The 15,865-nt window shown below is 33.5% G+C and overlaps 1 protein-coding gene and 1 pseudogene across 12 annotated transcripts in view; one reads left to right on the top strand and one right to left on the bottom strand.

Moving 5' to 3' along the window:
• Nucleotides 1–15,865, bottom strand: part of ROBO2 (roundabout guidance receptor 2) — a 1,629,349-nt gene that overhangs the window by 699,991 nt on the left and 913,493 nt on the right. The window lies entirely within an intron of this gene.
• Nucleotides 6,683–7,423, top strand: LOC123826867 (annotated as a pseudogene).

The raw sequence follows: 15,865 nt of genomic DNA, 5'->3' as shown, positions 1-15,865 counted from the left end.
ATTATCAATTGTCTATGATATATATTCATTTTAAACTTTAAATAATGTCTGTTGTCACAATGTACAATATACGATTTCTAAAGCTCCTAGCCTTGATTCAAACAAAAACTTCTGTTTTTTCATCATTTCATAAGTGTATAAAGAATAGATAATTTAATAGACTCATGTTTGGTAATGTTCAACAGGCTCATCTATGGATTACTGACACTTTATTTGTTTCTTTACATTCAATGGTTTCTGTAGCAGCTAATGAGTTAATAAATGTCACAGACTTTTAGAATATTGTTCCAACTAGATTATTAAAACACCTTGAATAGGACAATGACATAATGTTTCTGTGATGAGACCAGTGAGTACATAAGATGAAGAAAGTTTATAAATACTTTGACCTATGCTTACATATATTTTACTACTAGTAGTGATTGTTAAGTCTTAGTTTCATACCAGTGTAACAGTGTAAAATTATAACAGGGAACAATAATCACCCCATTGTTCTTTTAATATCATTTCTTTAAATGCTGATTCTGACTAATATGTAGCTTACAGATAAACAGCATGTTTGTGTAAGAATCCTAGGAACTAACTCCAAAAGATACAGACTCCTACCTTTAGGCACCCCAGCTCCAGAAAATTTGCTGACTGTCAACAGTGGAGCCAGGATGATGTGGAGTCAGCATAACTGAACCAGGATGTTGTTGAACATCCTGGATCATCACTTGCCTTGGAATGAACTGTGCTCATCTGCACGTAGAGAAACTTTCAACTACCTCACTTTATTTTTTTGTTCTGTTCCCCCATCCCTCCAATGAGATGGGGAGATGGGCTTTGAGATGTGAGTCCCTCATCTTCCAGGTTGCTGCACTGGAAAATAAATCACTTTCCTTTACATCAGCACCTGCCCCTCAAGTGTTGGCTTTCATAGTGGCAGGCTGCCAGGCCTGCATTTCAGTTACATTAGTGTTCCATAAACTTGACTGCATGATGACTTTAGGTCTTCAGAAACATAATAGAAGTTGGACAAGAACCTTGCTTAAGTTTACAGAGCTCTTGAGAAGAAAATCTAGGATGCCCTTTTTCCCTGATTTCAAGTCCAGAACTTCCGAGTAAATTGTATGATAATAAGAGGAAAATGTAAAAGTATATATATTTTTTTCTTCTGGAATCTTTACTTCTTATCTCTACAAAGACTAAATGAAAGTTTTGCATAAGGTAAAATTTGTCTTAAATTTTCAGTTTAATAATCTAGATTTATGAGGCTATAATTTTAACAACAAAATCCAAGAACTAAAAGGATTCTGAAACATGTTAAGTTAAAATGTCAGTTTAAAAAATGATCAACTAAGAATTAGAATAGAGAAGGGCATTGCAATGAGGCCAAATTCAACTAAGATCACATTCTGTTGAGCTTTGTAAACTAATTTCCATTGTGCAAGCATATTATTTTCACAATATATATGAAAACCTTGTTGGATTAATTTCTATGTGCTTAGATAGGGCTCCATAGGTCAATGCTCAAAATATTTATTGTCAAAATTTTAAAAAAATAAACCAGAAGAAAATTTTAAAGATTGATTAGATTCTGCTAATTTAAGGAATCAGCTTAATTAACATTTTGAAGATTATTAAAGTTATTTTACCTTTATCAAAATCAATCATCTCGACATAATGTACCAAATCCTTTATTGGAACATTGACTATTCTGCTGGAAGGTATAATTCCCTTCATCTTTCCTAGCAAACAGGTTCCTCATAAACAAGTATATATGAAACAGGAAGAGTAGAATAAGTAAAACTTTTAAGGAGAAACTTTAATTATACTTTTCACACATATTTGTGATTAATCTCTTTTTCTAAAATTAACCTTTCACCCCTAACAGTGCTTTCTCTGTGCCTCTTGAGTAGCAGCTACTCATAAAAAATAATTTAAGAGAATTGCTTAATGCACTGTTTGAGTGTAAGTGCCACAAGAAAAAAGACAGTGTGAGGCTGTGTTGACAAACTTGGCAAGGCTGTGGATTTGAGAATCATTCCACTGTGACATTTACTCACACTGATCACCTAGTTTTTCTCCTAGAAGATGGTGTCACACTAATGACTGATCTATCTGGGTATAAGCTGAGAATGTTCTTTGGAGGTGAACCACCTTTTAGCATTTTATTCAGGAATTAAAGTTGGAACAGTACCAAAATGTTTGGGTTGCCAAGCAGTAGACACAAATTAAATTTTCAATGCTAATTCATACCCACAAAACTTTGTCCAAAGGACAGAAACAAATGAATGTTACAAAAAGAAATTAGAGACATATTTTTTTAAAATTAGGATTGACAATTTATCTATGACTTTTGACTTATCTGAAACATGGTATTAAATTAAAAAGGTCATGTACCAATATCTGTGAGGGTCATTTTCCTTAACAGTTTAATTAATGACTCTGTTCTCCATTAGACTGTTTATTATGGTGGCAATTATCAGTATCTAGCAGGGTGCTCAGTGCATAGTGGACACTCAGCATTATTAAATTGTTAAATGAATCTTTGAGAAGTCAAAAGTTTTAATTTTGGCTGTATTGTTTACCTATGATGGAAAGCCACATCTCTTGCACTCAGTAACAACTTGGTTGTATTTATCTGTTATTGGCTACAAAGTGAGAGACTGAAAAAGAGAAGGACAAAAGCTGAAAGAAGTAAAATAATTGAGAAATCTAACTTTATTAACAATAAAGATCTAAATTACTTGCTTTACTGAAGGAAACTCTATCATCTTCATGTTAGAAAGGCATAAAATTAACTTAAATACTACTATTTTTTATAATAACTAAATTACTCTGGTCTAATGGGTTTTTAACTAAATAGACTTAAAAATTCAAAATGAATCATTCAATAGACTTGCGGTCAAACTGGGAGATATCTATATAGAAATGAAGGCAGGTACAGTCAAATCCATAGCGTAGTGAGGAAAAAGGGATGAATATTTAAATAATTATATTATCAGAGGTTGTTAGCAACATGGTTGAGAAAATAGATTCTGGAGTTCAGACTGCCAAGTCAGTAATTCCAACAAGGCCATTTATGCTCTGTACTCTGAGCAAATTATTTAACTTTCCTATTCCATATTTCATGATCCAGATACAAGGTGACAATGACAGAGCCTATCACATATTGTTGCTGTGAGATAAATTAGCATATATATATATATATACATAAACATATATATTCCAGGTTTTAAAAAATACATAATAATCATAATTATTATCAGTTAAAGTGAATGAATTGTCAGCAAGATGTAGTGCATCTATGCAGCTGAAATCTAATGAATCAAGAGGTTCTTTTGAAATGTCTGTTGCATTAACATTATTTTTAATAAAGTTTTTTTTAGTGAAATATATTAGATAGGCCCAAATCTTACAAATATTGCATTGAATTATATGTAGGTCATATAGTCTATCTTACATATGATTATAAAACATATATAAATATTTAAATCAAACAATATAATTTTTTAATTCTTATCCAAGGACATACATTTTCATTGATTTTAGAGAGAGAGTAAAGGAGAGGGAGAGAGATATTAATGTGAAAGAGAAACATCAATTGATTACCTCCTGTACGGGCAGTGACCAGGGATCCAACCCACAGCCTAGGTCTGTGCCCTAACCTGAAGAGAACCCTTGTGACCTTTTGGTGTATGGGGTGATGCTCCTACCAACTGAGCCACCTGACTAGAGCTCAAATGATACACTTTTATGCAAATATATTTTAAAGGTAACTGTTTATTTCCATTATTGATTTTATCCCCCATAAGAAAATTCTTACAAGCCAAAAATGCATTATGCTAGTTTTTGACATGAAAATTTCTAGTAGATCTTATAACAACTCTTTATACTCATCTGTGAACTACAATAATAAACAGACCACCATTATGCATGTTTTTTAAATCTCATATAATCTCATCACATATTCATGATGAGTTTAGGAAAAGCAGTTCATTTTCTGTCTGACTGCTACAACAAATGCAAGCTATGGAGAAGAACATAATTGCTAGTTTTTACTGATAGTTATCCATCTTTCTTTATAGTTGTCTTCAAAACTATCACTTAATGAGAAAAATAAAGCTATTAAGATATTAAAATTTTAGTTAACTCTAGGATCTAAATTTTGGGGGATGTGGGTACTAGAATTTACTGCATTGACACTGACAGATATTTTAGTGGTAGTCTAAGGCCAACATTTTGGCTTTTCTGAGCTCATAAATGAATGCTTATTGAAAAATTTAAACAAGAAATATGTAGAACATTTATAGCAATTTATGTTTAATATAAAGAATCCTCAAGGTTTTTAAAAAACATTTTATCTATTTATTTTTAGAGAGAGAGGAAGGGAGAGAGAAAGAGAGGGAGAGAAACATCAATATGTGTTTGTGTCTCACATGCCCTCTACTGGGGACCTGGCCTGCAACCCAGGTATGTGCCCTGCCTGGGAATTGAACCAGTGACCCTTTACTTGACAGTCCAGTGCTCAATCCACTGAGCCACATCAGCCAGGGTAAAATCCTCAAGGTTTATCTTAAGTTTTTACAAGTGAATTATATTTTCCAGTAATGGTAGTATCCTGGTGAAAAGTAAGATGGATATCCAATTTTTAATTAGGTAGTACTCAGCAGGAGTCTGGAAATATGGGTTTGGGTCATGGCTCCTCTTCTAGACTGGTTACAGTCCTTCTGCACTCTTAAACTAAGGCAGAATTTTATCACATGGACTGGTGGGAATTGATCCTATTATTTTCAAGACACTCTGGCCCTTGAGAAAATGTGAATATGTTAAAAATTCATATTATATTTTCAAGAGTCAGAAGATGAAAACTGTCCTTAACACTACTTAGTCTTAACTGGTGTTTTTCTATGCCCTCTCTTTCTTGTGCCCCAATACACAACTGCCTTGTCCTTTCTTTTCTCATTACCCTCAATGTATCCTGACAATAATGCCTTCTTTTTCCATTGTGTAGGGCCTGTGGCAGAGCAACTAAAGAACAAAGAGAAAAATCATGGCGCCCTTCTCTGGTGTCCACTACACAGTGTGGCTGAACCATTGATCTCCCCAATACATTCCCACTCCATTTATCTTACCCAGATTTTTGTGAATTATTGTCCAGGATAACTTGAAATTAAGTAAAGCTTTGAAATTTAGTATTTCTTTCTCTAAAAATATATAAGAAAACTTTGGAGGTAGCTTGCATGTTTTCTAAAGAAATATTTTTTCATTAGAGGTTACATTTCCAAAATCTTAAGGAAGTTTGCACTAAGGAGAAAAACTAAAGAGCTTAAAGGGCACCTCTACCACAGTTAGTCATGGGCAAGAGAAATATGAAGTAGAATTAGCAGTTGGTGGCAGCAGAAAGGTAAGAAGCAAATTCAGTCACAAACTCACACTGAGCAACAATATGTTCTGGGAATACAAAACATGAGGTTTTTGCTGTCCTTGAAGGCTTACACTCATGGGAAAAATGCAAGTAAAAGAACAGGCAGATCAAAAATTCAGAAACAGTGGGCTGGAATGGGAGTAAAAGGGAGAAAACTGTACTTGAACAGTGATTAAAATAAAATTAAAAAAATCAAGAACAACTAAGATGCGCCCTTAGACTAAATGGACTACAGGAGCCAGTTCTTGAATCCTAGACCCTATGAGCTAAGGGATGAGGAATTGTCAATCTCTCTTGCCAGCAGGTGGAGGCAGTGAGGAAAGTGTAGAATTGGCAGGCTTGATGACTAAAGAGATGAAGAGATTGGTACTATAATTGGGAGAAAAAAATCTTTTATAAATCATTCTTTATCTGCATTTTAAGTCTTAAAGATTATTAGAAGGAAGTATATCTCAATTATATCTTGGTTAATAGGTTTTTCCAGGTTGCCTGTACATCTAATTGTTACATTTAGCAATAACAGTAGGAAAAAATTCATTGAAACAAATTTGAAGAATAACTTTTTCCATAGCTCATACATGTTTCTGTAGTCTCTGTATGATAAGAAATTTCTATAAGACCATTTTTTGATCATATCTGTATCCTAGCATAATTATGCATACATCTTTAAGGATATAATAAGTTCTTTTTCAGCAATGTCATTTGTAAGTTAACCCTTTAAAAACTTAAAACATAATAAAAGGTACATAATTCTTTTCTACAGAAATTACCATGTGTTTTGGAGGAGAAAGATAAATTTTATGGTGTTTAAGTATGTGTGCTGAGAGGGAGGGGAAAAGAGGAAGAAAAAGTTCAGGGTGGAACCAAATTAAACAGGCAAAAGGGAAAATAATCTGTACTAGAAACTTACATGTGATCAAATGTATACATATATGTAAATTATATATGTGAACATTTATTAGATTGTATTAAACAGTGTCTTAAAAGAAAAGAGTCATATTTCTCAAGCACCTGGGGGGAAAAAAGGATAATTAACAAAACTTTTTTAGGACTTAAAAGTGTCTTTTATTATCTAGCATGCATCTGGAATAAATATTTGTTGCATTGTACATTGCCTATAAGCTCTCATATGCCTGTATTAAATTTAAATAAAGATAATTCATTTGTTATTACTTTAACAGATATATGTTGAGTTCTTACTATAAGCCATGTATTTAAAATGGAACAGCTGTTCTTCATGGCACCTTGGAGGCAGTTGGCTGCTTCAGGATGAAGTCAAACATCCCTTTCCCAAACACTGGCTGCCAGAAATTTGCTGAAGTAGATTGTTCAACATAAATTTCATACTTTTTATGAGAAGTGTATGTCCATAGAAGTTGCTGCTGATGCTCTGGGAGGAGACTGGAAGGGTTATGTGGTTCAGATCAGTGATGGGAACAATAAACAAGGTTTTCTCATGAAGCAGGGTGCCCTGACCCATGGTCATGTCCACCTGCTGCTAAGCAAGGGGCATTCCTGTTATGGGCTGAGGAAGACGAGAGAGAGAAAGCGCAAATCTGTTAAGGGTTGCACTGTGGATGCCAGCCTCAGTGTTCTCAACTTGGTCATTGTAAAAAAGATATTCCTGGTCTCACTGATACTACTGTACTTAGTTGCCTGGAGTCCAAAAGAGCTAGCAGAATCTGCAATCTTTTCAATCTCTCTAAAGAAGAAGATGTCTACCAGTATGCTGTGAGAAAGCACCTAAACAGAGAAGGCAAGAAACCCAGGACCAAAGCACCCAAGATTCAGCATCTTGTTACTCCACATGTCCTGCAACACAAACATCGGTGCATTGCTCCGAAGAAACAAAGTACTAAGAAAAATAAGGAAGAAGCCACAGAATATGTTGAACTTTTGGTGAAGAGAAGGAAGGAGGCCAAAGAAAAACACCAGGAACAGATTGCCAAGAGATGTGGGCTGTCCTCTTTGAGAGCTTCTACCTCTAAGTCTGAGTGCAGTAAAAAATGAGATGTTCTAAGTGTAACAAATACATAAGAATGCATATAAAAGCAAACAAACAAAAATAAAATAAAATGGAACACAACATTTCCAAATTCTTGCCCTTGTAAAGCTTATATTCCAATGCCAGAGAAAGAATACAAACAAAAATAAGAAGTTAAATATATAATATTTTATTTGGGGATACATTTATAAATAAAAATAAATTAGGGAAAGTAGAGAGAATACTGGGAGTGTTGCAAATTACTATTGAGTAACAAAGACAAAATACATATCGACCCTCATACTGGGGACTGGTATCATTAGCTTGTTGCTCCTGGGCAAGTCAGATTAACTCAGGATCTCATTACAGTAAGAGGTTTCCCTCGAGTGTATCTTATTTATGTTTGGACTTTTTTATTCAGGATTTAATTTATTCTTAAGCAATAATTTGGCTTACAGCATTCAACCTAAACAACTCAAGACTATGAAAATATTTTTCTTCCTTCTATTTTCCTTTAAGAGTAACTGTGGGCAGAGCTGCTGTAAAATGCCAGATGGAGAGGAAAGAGCCTGACACCATCTTTTCTTCATCTGTGTCGCCGGGGCACTAGTTTCTCATTGCACAGGAACTGGGAATTTCCATGCCTCAGATGTGGTCACATGCATCCTCTGCTGACTACTACAGATTTGCCTTCAAATGAACCACAGGAATGTTCATTTCATAATAATCAACAACAGCTTCTCTTGTAATGTGTTGTTTTGTTCTTACATATAGGCTGGCAGCATTGGTCCCAAATTCCAGCCTTAACCTGCAGGTCACTTTCCCTACTGGAGTTTTAAAACCACCAATATTAAGTTCATGGTTTCTAATTCTTGTCAAGGGCTACAAAAGAAAACATCTTCCAGAGTTTTGAGAACGTGTGACAATCCAGGTTTTGTTCATATTGACAATAATTTTAATGATTTGGCCAACTTCTTTATTACTCACATTGTCACATTATGATACCACCTAAAGTGATACACTTTCCAGTGAATATGACAGAAGGATCTTCTCCATCTCACCTAAGCTTAAAGTCAACTTAGACAAACTTTGGGAAAGGGTCCATTTCTACTAAGAGGGTCATAAAATCAGCCATGAATATAGCTCCAGAGAAATAAACCTTCCTTTATGCTTCAAAAATATATACTAATGGGTAAAAAATACATAGTAATAAGTGCAATAATTAATATTTAATATTGATCTAATTCTAAATAATGTAGGTATGACTATGAAGTAGAAAGATGTAAAATTGACCACATTCCAGTGAAAGGAGAATGTGAGCTTGACCACATTCTCCTGTGGTGGCTTTTCTATGTAGTTCACCTTGAACAATGTCTCGCCCTCCAGAGGTGTTCAATAAAAATTTGGTTAGTAAAAATTAGTACCTGCCCTTGTTGAATAAATCTATGTAGATGTCAAGGTCATACCCTTAGAATTTAGAGGATCATCCTTTCTATGGAAAGAAAATAGTTATGAAATAAATTGAATAGTTTCAAAAGCATAACTTAAAAATGCTAGTGTATCATCAAATGCTTGTGAAGTAAGGTACATGTCTAAGAAATAATTTAATTTTTAAATCCTAAGCCGGAGGTGTTTAAATACAAATACATTTTACATTAGTTATATTATTGTACTATGATATTTTCTTCATTTACTCAATAATCATCTCCACATATGTGAGCTCAAATGCTTTATTTTATTTTTTTATCCTCCCCCAAGGACATTTTTTCATTGTTTTTAGAGAGAAAGGGAGACACAAAGGGAGAGAGAAGAACATTGACCTGAGAGAGAAAGATCAATTGATTGCCTCCAGTATGTGACCACACTGGGGATGGAACCTGCAACCTGGGTATATTTATGCCTTGATCAGGAATTGAATCCACAGCCTTTCAGTTATAGGACGACATTTTAACCACCTGAGCCACACAGGTGAGGGGTGAGCTTGAATGTTTTTGACTCAAGAATTAGATTAGATTTGGCTTTCTTCAAGCATTGTGCCTTAAGAAAATGATAACAACTGAGAAATAAATTGTGAACAGGCTTTTACATAGCAGATCAAGAGCTCTGTCAAAAGTTCTCCACCCCTGCCCTGGATGGTGTGGCTCAGTGGACTGAGTGCTGGCCTGTAAACCAAAGGGTCGCTGGTTCAATTCCCAGCCAGGGAACAGGCCTATATTCCAGGCCAGGTCCCTAGAAGGGGACATGTGAGGGGCAACCGCACACTGATGTTTCTCTCCCTCTCTTTCTCCCTCCCTTCCTCCTCTCTAAAAATAAATAAAATCTTTAAAAAAAGACTGGCTATAAAAGAGATTTTCCTTTTGCATAAAGCAGAGGAATGGTTGCATACACCTAGCATTTGTCATTAGTGATTTTGGAAACATTAAATGGGTGTCCAATTACCCTTCTTCCACATCTTAGGGTTGACACATGATTCATTCTTTTCACCCATCAAACGCATGGAAGATAGGGCTCTGTTCTTAAATATCCACTGTTCCTGGCATGGAATATAATTAAATGCCAGCTAGAAAAACTCCTTTCCTTTCCAAACTGTGTATAGCAGAGCATGTATATCTAAGAAATATTTATATTATCAAAGAACTTAAAATGACCCTAAACACACAGAGAATTTAAATTAATGATTCTTCACACCACTATACACACAGTTGGAATAAAACTTGCTGTTCTCAAATGTAAGAGAATCACTAAAGTGATTAAGATTAAGTAAAATTCCTCCTAAAACTAAATTTAGGGGAGGTATCTGTTGAATATGTTTATATATATTTCATCCAAACTTAAACTGGAAATTGTTCATGTACATTAGTAAACATCACAAAATCATTCAATACAGGATCTTAGTGTGTAAGCCGTTTCTTATCTCACAATGTTTTCTGAGAACATAGCAACTGATGTATTTATATAATGAATTATGCTTTATGTGTATTAAAGTTTCCACTATAAATTCTTAATACATATTAAAGTTTCCACTATAAATTCTACACATCTTTTTAGATATAGGTGCTTTATAATTATAACTTAGTATTTATTTTTAAATGAATTTATTGAATTATACCTGTTGGCATTGTTCATTTGTCTTCTTATTTGGGATGCCTTATGTGATTTAATTGTGCTAAAGCTTAACTGAAAGTATGAAGTCAGTTCAAATGATAAACTAGTACTTTAAAAATATATCCTTTATATAAATAAGACATACATGTAATTTTCATAATATATGTTTATTTTATAGCAGTGTTTTATCCCATATTCTCTCCATGGATATAGTAATTTAAATTAGATAATAAAGTACCCTAAAAGATCTTGCAATATATAATACTTGCTATAGTTAGTTCCATCGGGGAAATGAATGAGCTCTCTTGTCCTTTTTGAGGGACAATGCACACATTTCTATTCAGACCCTTTTGTGATGAAGTAGTCTTCTCACCATCAGGAGTGTGCTGATGTGAAAACATTTCAGAAACCCGGATAAAAGAACTACAAAGGATAAAAACTGTAGTGAACATTTTATAATGAGTCATTTATGAGCAGTTTATGTTATATATCATCCATTGTTTAATGAACTGTAGATGAAATGTACAATATGGTTGGTGTCAATAGTGGATATTTTCATTGGACATTAATTGAAGTGAAAGATCCCATGTTAATTATTCTCTAATTTGCTCAACATATAGACTCAGTATTTCAAATCCAACTCTTAAAAATTAAACAGAAAAATGAGAGTCTACTCTGTTCTTGAAGAACTTTTAGTTTAATCAGGTAACTAGGAAATCCATGCAGAAAAGGAATGATACACATTGACAAGATCGATTTGAACTTCAGGTTTTCTAGCTCTTACTGGTACTTTCATTCTCCTGGAATTTGTCTGTTCAGACTCAAGTCATGTAGGTTGGTTTACTGTGTCCACACTCTAAATGGACATCTGCCCTTGGAGCATGGACTGATTTTTCTGCATCTCAGTATTGATGTGAGTCTCATACCCTCTGTCTTTTTTTTTTTTTTAAGGAGATGAGTCTTCTATGTCTTAGATATTTTCATGAACAGAATTTCCAAGACTCATAAAAATCATTAAAAAATGCACTGGGATGTTCCAAAGTTTTACAAAACTGCTGAAACTCTCTTTAATGTAAGTTAAAGCCAGCACTTTTTGTGAAAGCAGTTGTTTTTTGATGTTATGCATTTACACAAGAATATAATTAGTATTTTTAATGTGTATCTAAATTTTAATCCTATTCCAACTACTGATAGATCTATCATAAATATGAAATTAAAATGAAAACAACTTTGCATATGGTTTATATACCATATGCAAAGTGGGCACTCATTTTGGACACATAGTCCACCATATTTTTAGACCCATCTATAACCAAAAGATCTACAAGGCCTCAGGGATAAAATGCTCATTCGTCACACAGAGTAGTGACAGCTGTCCACACTGTGGACAAAATCCTAAGTGTAGTTCAGCATCCCTTGCCTCAATCATTAATGGTACAGAAATTTATGACAACAGAGGTCAAGGTTTGATTTCTGTATATTTCAAATTTTCAAGCTTATAAATCGTATTTTGAAAGTACCCAGAAATTCCCTAAAAGTTTAAAAATTTTCCCGAATGTTCTCAAGTATTTGTCATCAAAATCACTGGGCTCAAGTCCCAGAAAAATTTAGACCAAAACAGTTCTGTCTAATGGAGACATAAATAATTCCCAATCAACAATATTACCAGAATAAGAAAATTATATCAACTAAATTATATAAAACCATAATTTTAACAATATAATTTTAATTCATGGACTTGATAGAATTCTAATTACTAAATTCATCAACAAAATAGAACTTATGCTAAGATTTAAGAATTGAAGGTAAAAGTGTATAAATTTTAATATATGAAAAAACATTTCTATTAAATATGTTCACCTAAAGAATTTATTTCAAACATAAAAATCTCTCATTTTATTATTTGTCTTGTGAATATTTGCATATTTGTTACATGCAATGCAAAATTTAGTTAATATATCCTCAAAACTCCAATATACAAAAAAGTTCTAAAATTCTAAACTCAAGTAATAAAATTAAAAGGAAACTCAAAGTTTGAGGCTGCATTATGACTGAAAAGATCATTTGTTCAGTTTAGTAGGCAGATATAGTAGTTTAATTCTTTCTAGTTAAAGATAGACTTAATATTAAAAGGCATAACATCATTCCCTAAGTAGAAATGTTTGTCTTACCCTCAGAAATTGACCATATACACAATGTTAACAGTGGGGAATAAGAAGTTTGTACATAGGGGAAAGGTTAGGGACAGAGCTTTCTATCTGCTAGAGATAGAGGAGAAAGTTCATTAGTGTCTAAATACACCAAATTGGCAGTGACATGGCAATTAAAGCCCTGAGTTCCTGGGTCAGGTCAGGTATGTGATTCCAAACAGTCGTGAAGCCTCCCCTTTGTGGTTATGATGGATGAGAAGGCAAGTCACTGTCCAAGAAGCTAAAGGAAAGATTCTCCTTGCTCCCAAGAGCAAAAGGTCAAGTAAGCAAGAGATGAAGTTTTGACAAAGTGGAGGAATACATAAAAAAATGTTAGGAGGATTGGTGCTGCCAAAATGAAATTACTTAAAAATGACTTATTCCAAATCAGAAAATAAAATAACATGAGGTAAACGAGCTCGAGTAAATGAAAGTGTCTTCTTAAATAGAAACATGAATACTTTTCTTAAGTGCTATATGACATAATCACACATATTGGAAGTTATTTTAGCTATTCTGAGCTTAATATTACAAACGCTCAAGAACTTAGCTTTGGCACTTATGAATTCAAAGGAAAGTGGGTTTGTTTTTTTGAAGGTTCCTACTACTGTTCTCAGAGCTATTTAAAAAAATTATTATAAGAACGTGAAATTGGTCCCAATTAGATAGATTTTACCCAATAATCACTAAAAAATATATGTAGCATTTTGTTATAAACATGTTATAAATGTTAAAAATAAATAATACATAATTATTTTATAGTTGTAAATATAATAGAAATATGTGTTTATGGCACCAACTTGCAATTCTCTGACCTCTGTTTGAACTATTACAAATTTTAAGTTACTTGAAAATATATGATTTTGGTACAGTACATTTTGAGTCCAAAAATATGTGAATTCTTTGCACACTGCAAATAGCACATATTTATTTGGCTTGAGGGAATTGTTTAGTGAGCTTATTTTATATGTTTACTTTTTAAAACTAAATAATATTAGAACCAAAACATTAGGAAATTTAATTGCTCATCAAGGTACTAAAAATAGACTATAAGAAAGAGAAGGTAGATAAATATGTTGAAGAGTAGACAATAGAGGAAATGAGCATAAAATTCTATATTTTGCTTTTACCATTTTCTTTTAAAAATATTTATTTATTTATTTATTTATTTATTTATTTATTTATTTATTTATTTATTTATTAGAGAGAGGAAGGAAGGGAGAACAAGAGGGAGAGAAATATCAATATGAGAGAGAACATTGATCAGTTGCCTCCTGAATGTGACCAGCAAAACAGGCATGTGCCCTGACTGGAACAGAAAGTCAACTTTTTGCTTTGCAGAATGACACCCACCAACTGAGCCACACTGGTCAGGGCTAGAGTTTTAAATGTTACTAATGTGCTTTATATGGAAGAATTAACACAATATTTTTTACACAGTTCTAAGGGACAAAATTCATAACTAAGCTATCTAAAAGAAAACCATTCCAGTACTTCCCTACAATTACAATTTCATTTGTTTATGTTGAACTAAAAAGATGCAAATTAAAACCACAATGAGATAACACTTCATACCAGTCAGAATGGCCATCATTAACATATCAACAAACAACAAGTGTTGGAGAGGGTGTGGAGAAAAGGGAACCCTAGTGCACTGTTGGTGGGAATGCAGACTGGGGCAGCCACTGTGGAAAAAGTACAGAATTTCCTCAAAAAACTAAAAATGGAATTGCCTTTTGACTCAAGGATTCCACTATTGGGATTATACACTAAGAATCCTGAAACACCAATTCAAAAGAACCTCTGCACCCCAAAGTTCATAGCAGCACTATTTATAATAGCCAAGTGCTGGAAACACCCTAAGTGCCCACAGTAAATGAGTGGATCAAAAAACCATGATACATTTAGACAAGGGAATACTACACAGCAGGAAGAAAGAAGAAACTCCTACCCTTTTTGACAGCATAGATGGAACTAAAGACTATTATGCTAAGTGAAATAATCCAGGAAGTGAAAAACTCACCATATGATCTCACCTATAAGTGGAACTTCATCAACAAAACAAAATAAGTGAGCAAAATAGAACCAGAGACATGGACTAGAGAACAAACTGATAGTTACTAGAGAGGAGAGGGAAGGGGGATAATGGGAGAAAGAAGGGGGAGGGTCAAGTCAAGGAATATGTACGTAAAAGACCCATGGACAAGGACAATGGGGTGGGGACTAGGGGGAGGATTGAATGTGGGAAGGCAGGGCAGAGGAGAGCAATGGGGGAAAATGGGGGCAACTGCAATTGAACAACAATAAGAAAAATTTTAAAAAATGTTTATCTTAGTTAATACAGTTGAACTAAGTTGAAACTGACAAACGATTTAGAAAACAATAAAGTGACTAGAGTTACACGAATATGTTTTCTCTAAGAACTCTGACTGATGTACAGAGAAACTACATTTTCATACGTTTGAACAAGATTAGATTGACTAGAAGTTCTTTTTAGTTAGGAAGCAATTCAGAAGTCTAGAACTATGATAGGCTTTAAATGAGAACTATGATAATTTACTATGCCTACTTCAGCACAAGCTAGAAAATACTTTTTTTTCTTTTATGTGACAACACTGTTAATAGCAGGCAAGAGTAAATATACATATGTTATATCATTCTTTAATAGAAAATATAAATAATAATTGTTGAAGATTATCCATAAAAATGCATCAAAACAATGACAAACTTACATATTTTGACATACCAATTAATGACAATAAGATGTAGTAAATCATAGGCATTAGAAACAGGCATTTATCAATTTTAGAAGTCAAAAGGCTGATCTATGCCAATACTAATAGGATATGTAATACAGTTATCATATTTTAGTTAACAAAAATAAAATTTTGAAATATCAAAGCATGCACCAAATCATATTTGTATATAAAGGCTTTATGGAATCTAAGAGGCATTGAATAACAAGTTGTTGTGCAAGTAATGATAATAGGTTTAGTGAAAGAGGAAAAGGCCTTTTTACCCCAGGACATAATGGACACTGCCACCTAAATAATAAGATACACACCAAGACCTCTCAAAGAAAGACCACTGCTCCAGTGAATTTGGCATTTATCTCACTTTTGGAAAATTAAGCTTCTTTCATATTAGTTAAAACTTTTTGTCAACTTGTAGGCT

This window comes from Phyllostomus hastatus, unplaced genomic scaffold (assembly GCF_019186645.2).
Source record: "Phyllostomus hastatus isolate PE091 unplaced genomic scaffold, TTU_PhHast_1.1 phas_contig_86, whole genome shotgun sequence".
Classification (NCBI taxonomy): domain Eukaryota; kingdom Metazoa; phylum Chordata; class Mammalia; order Chiroptera; family Phyllostomidae; genus Phyllostomus; species Phyllostomus hastatus.
The sequence above is the reverse complement of the archived record's forward strand: the minus strand, read 5'-3'. Positions and strand labels throughout refer to the sequence as shown.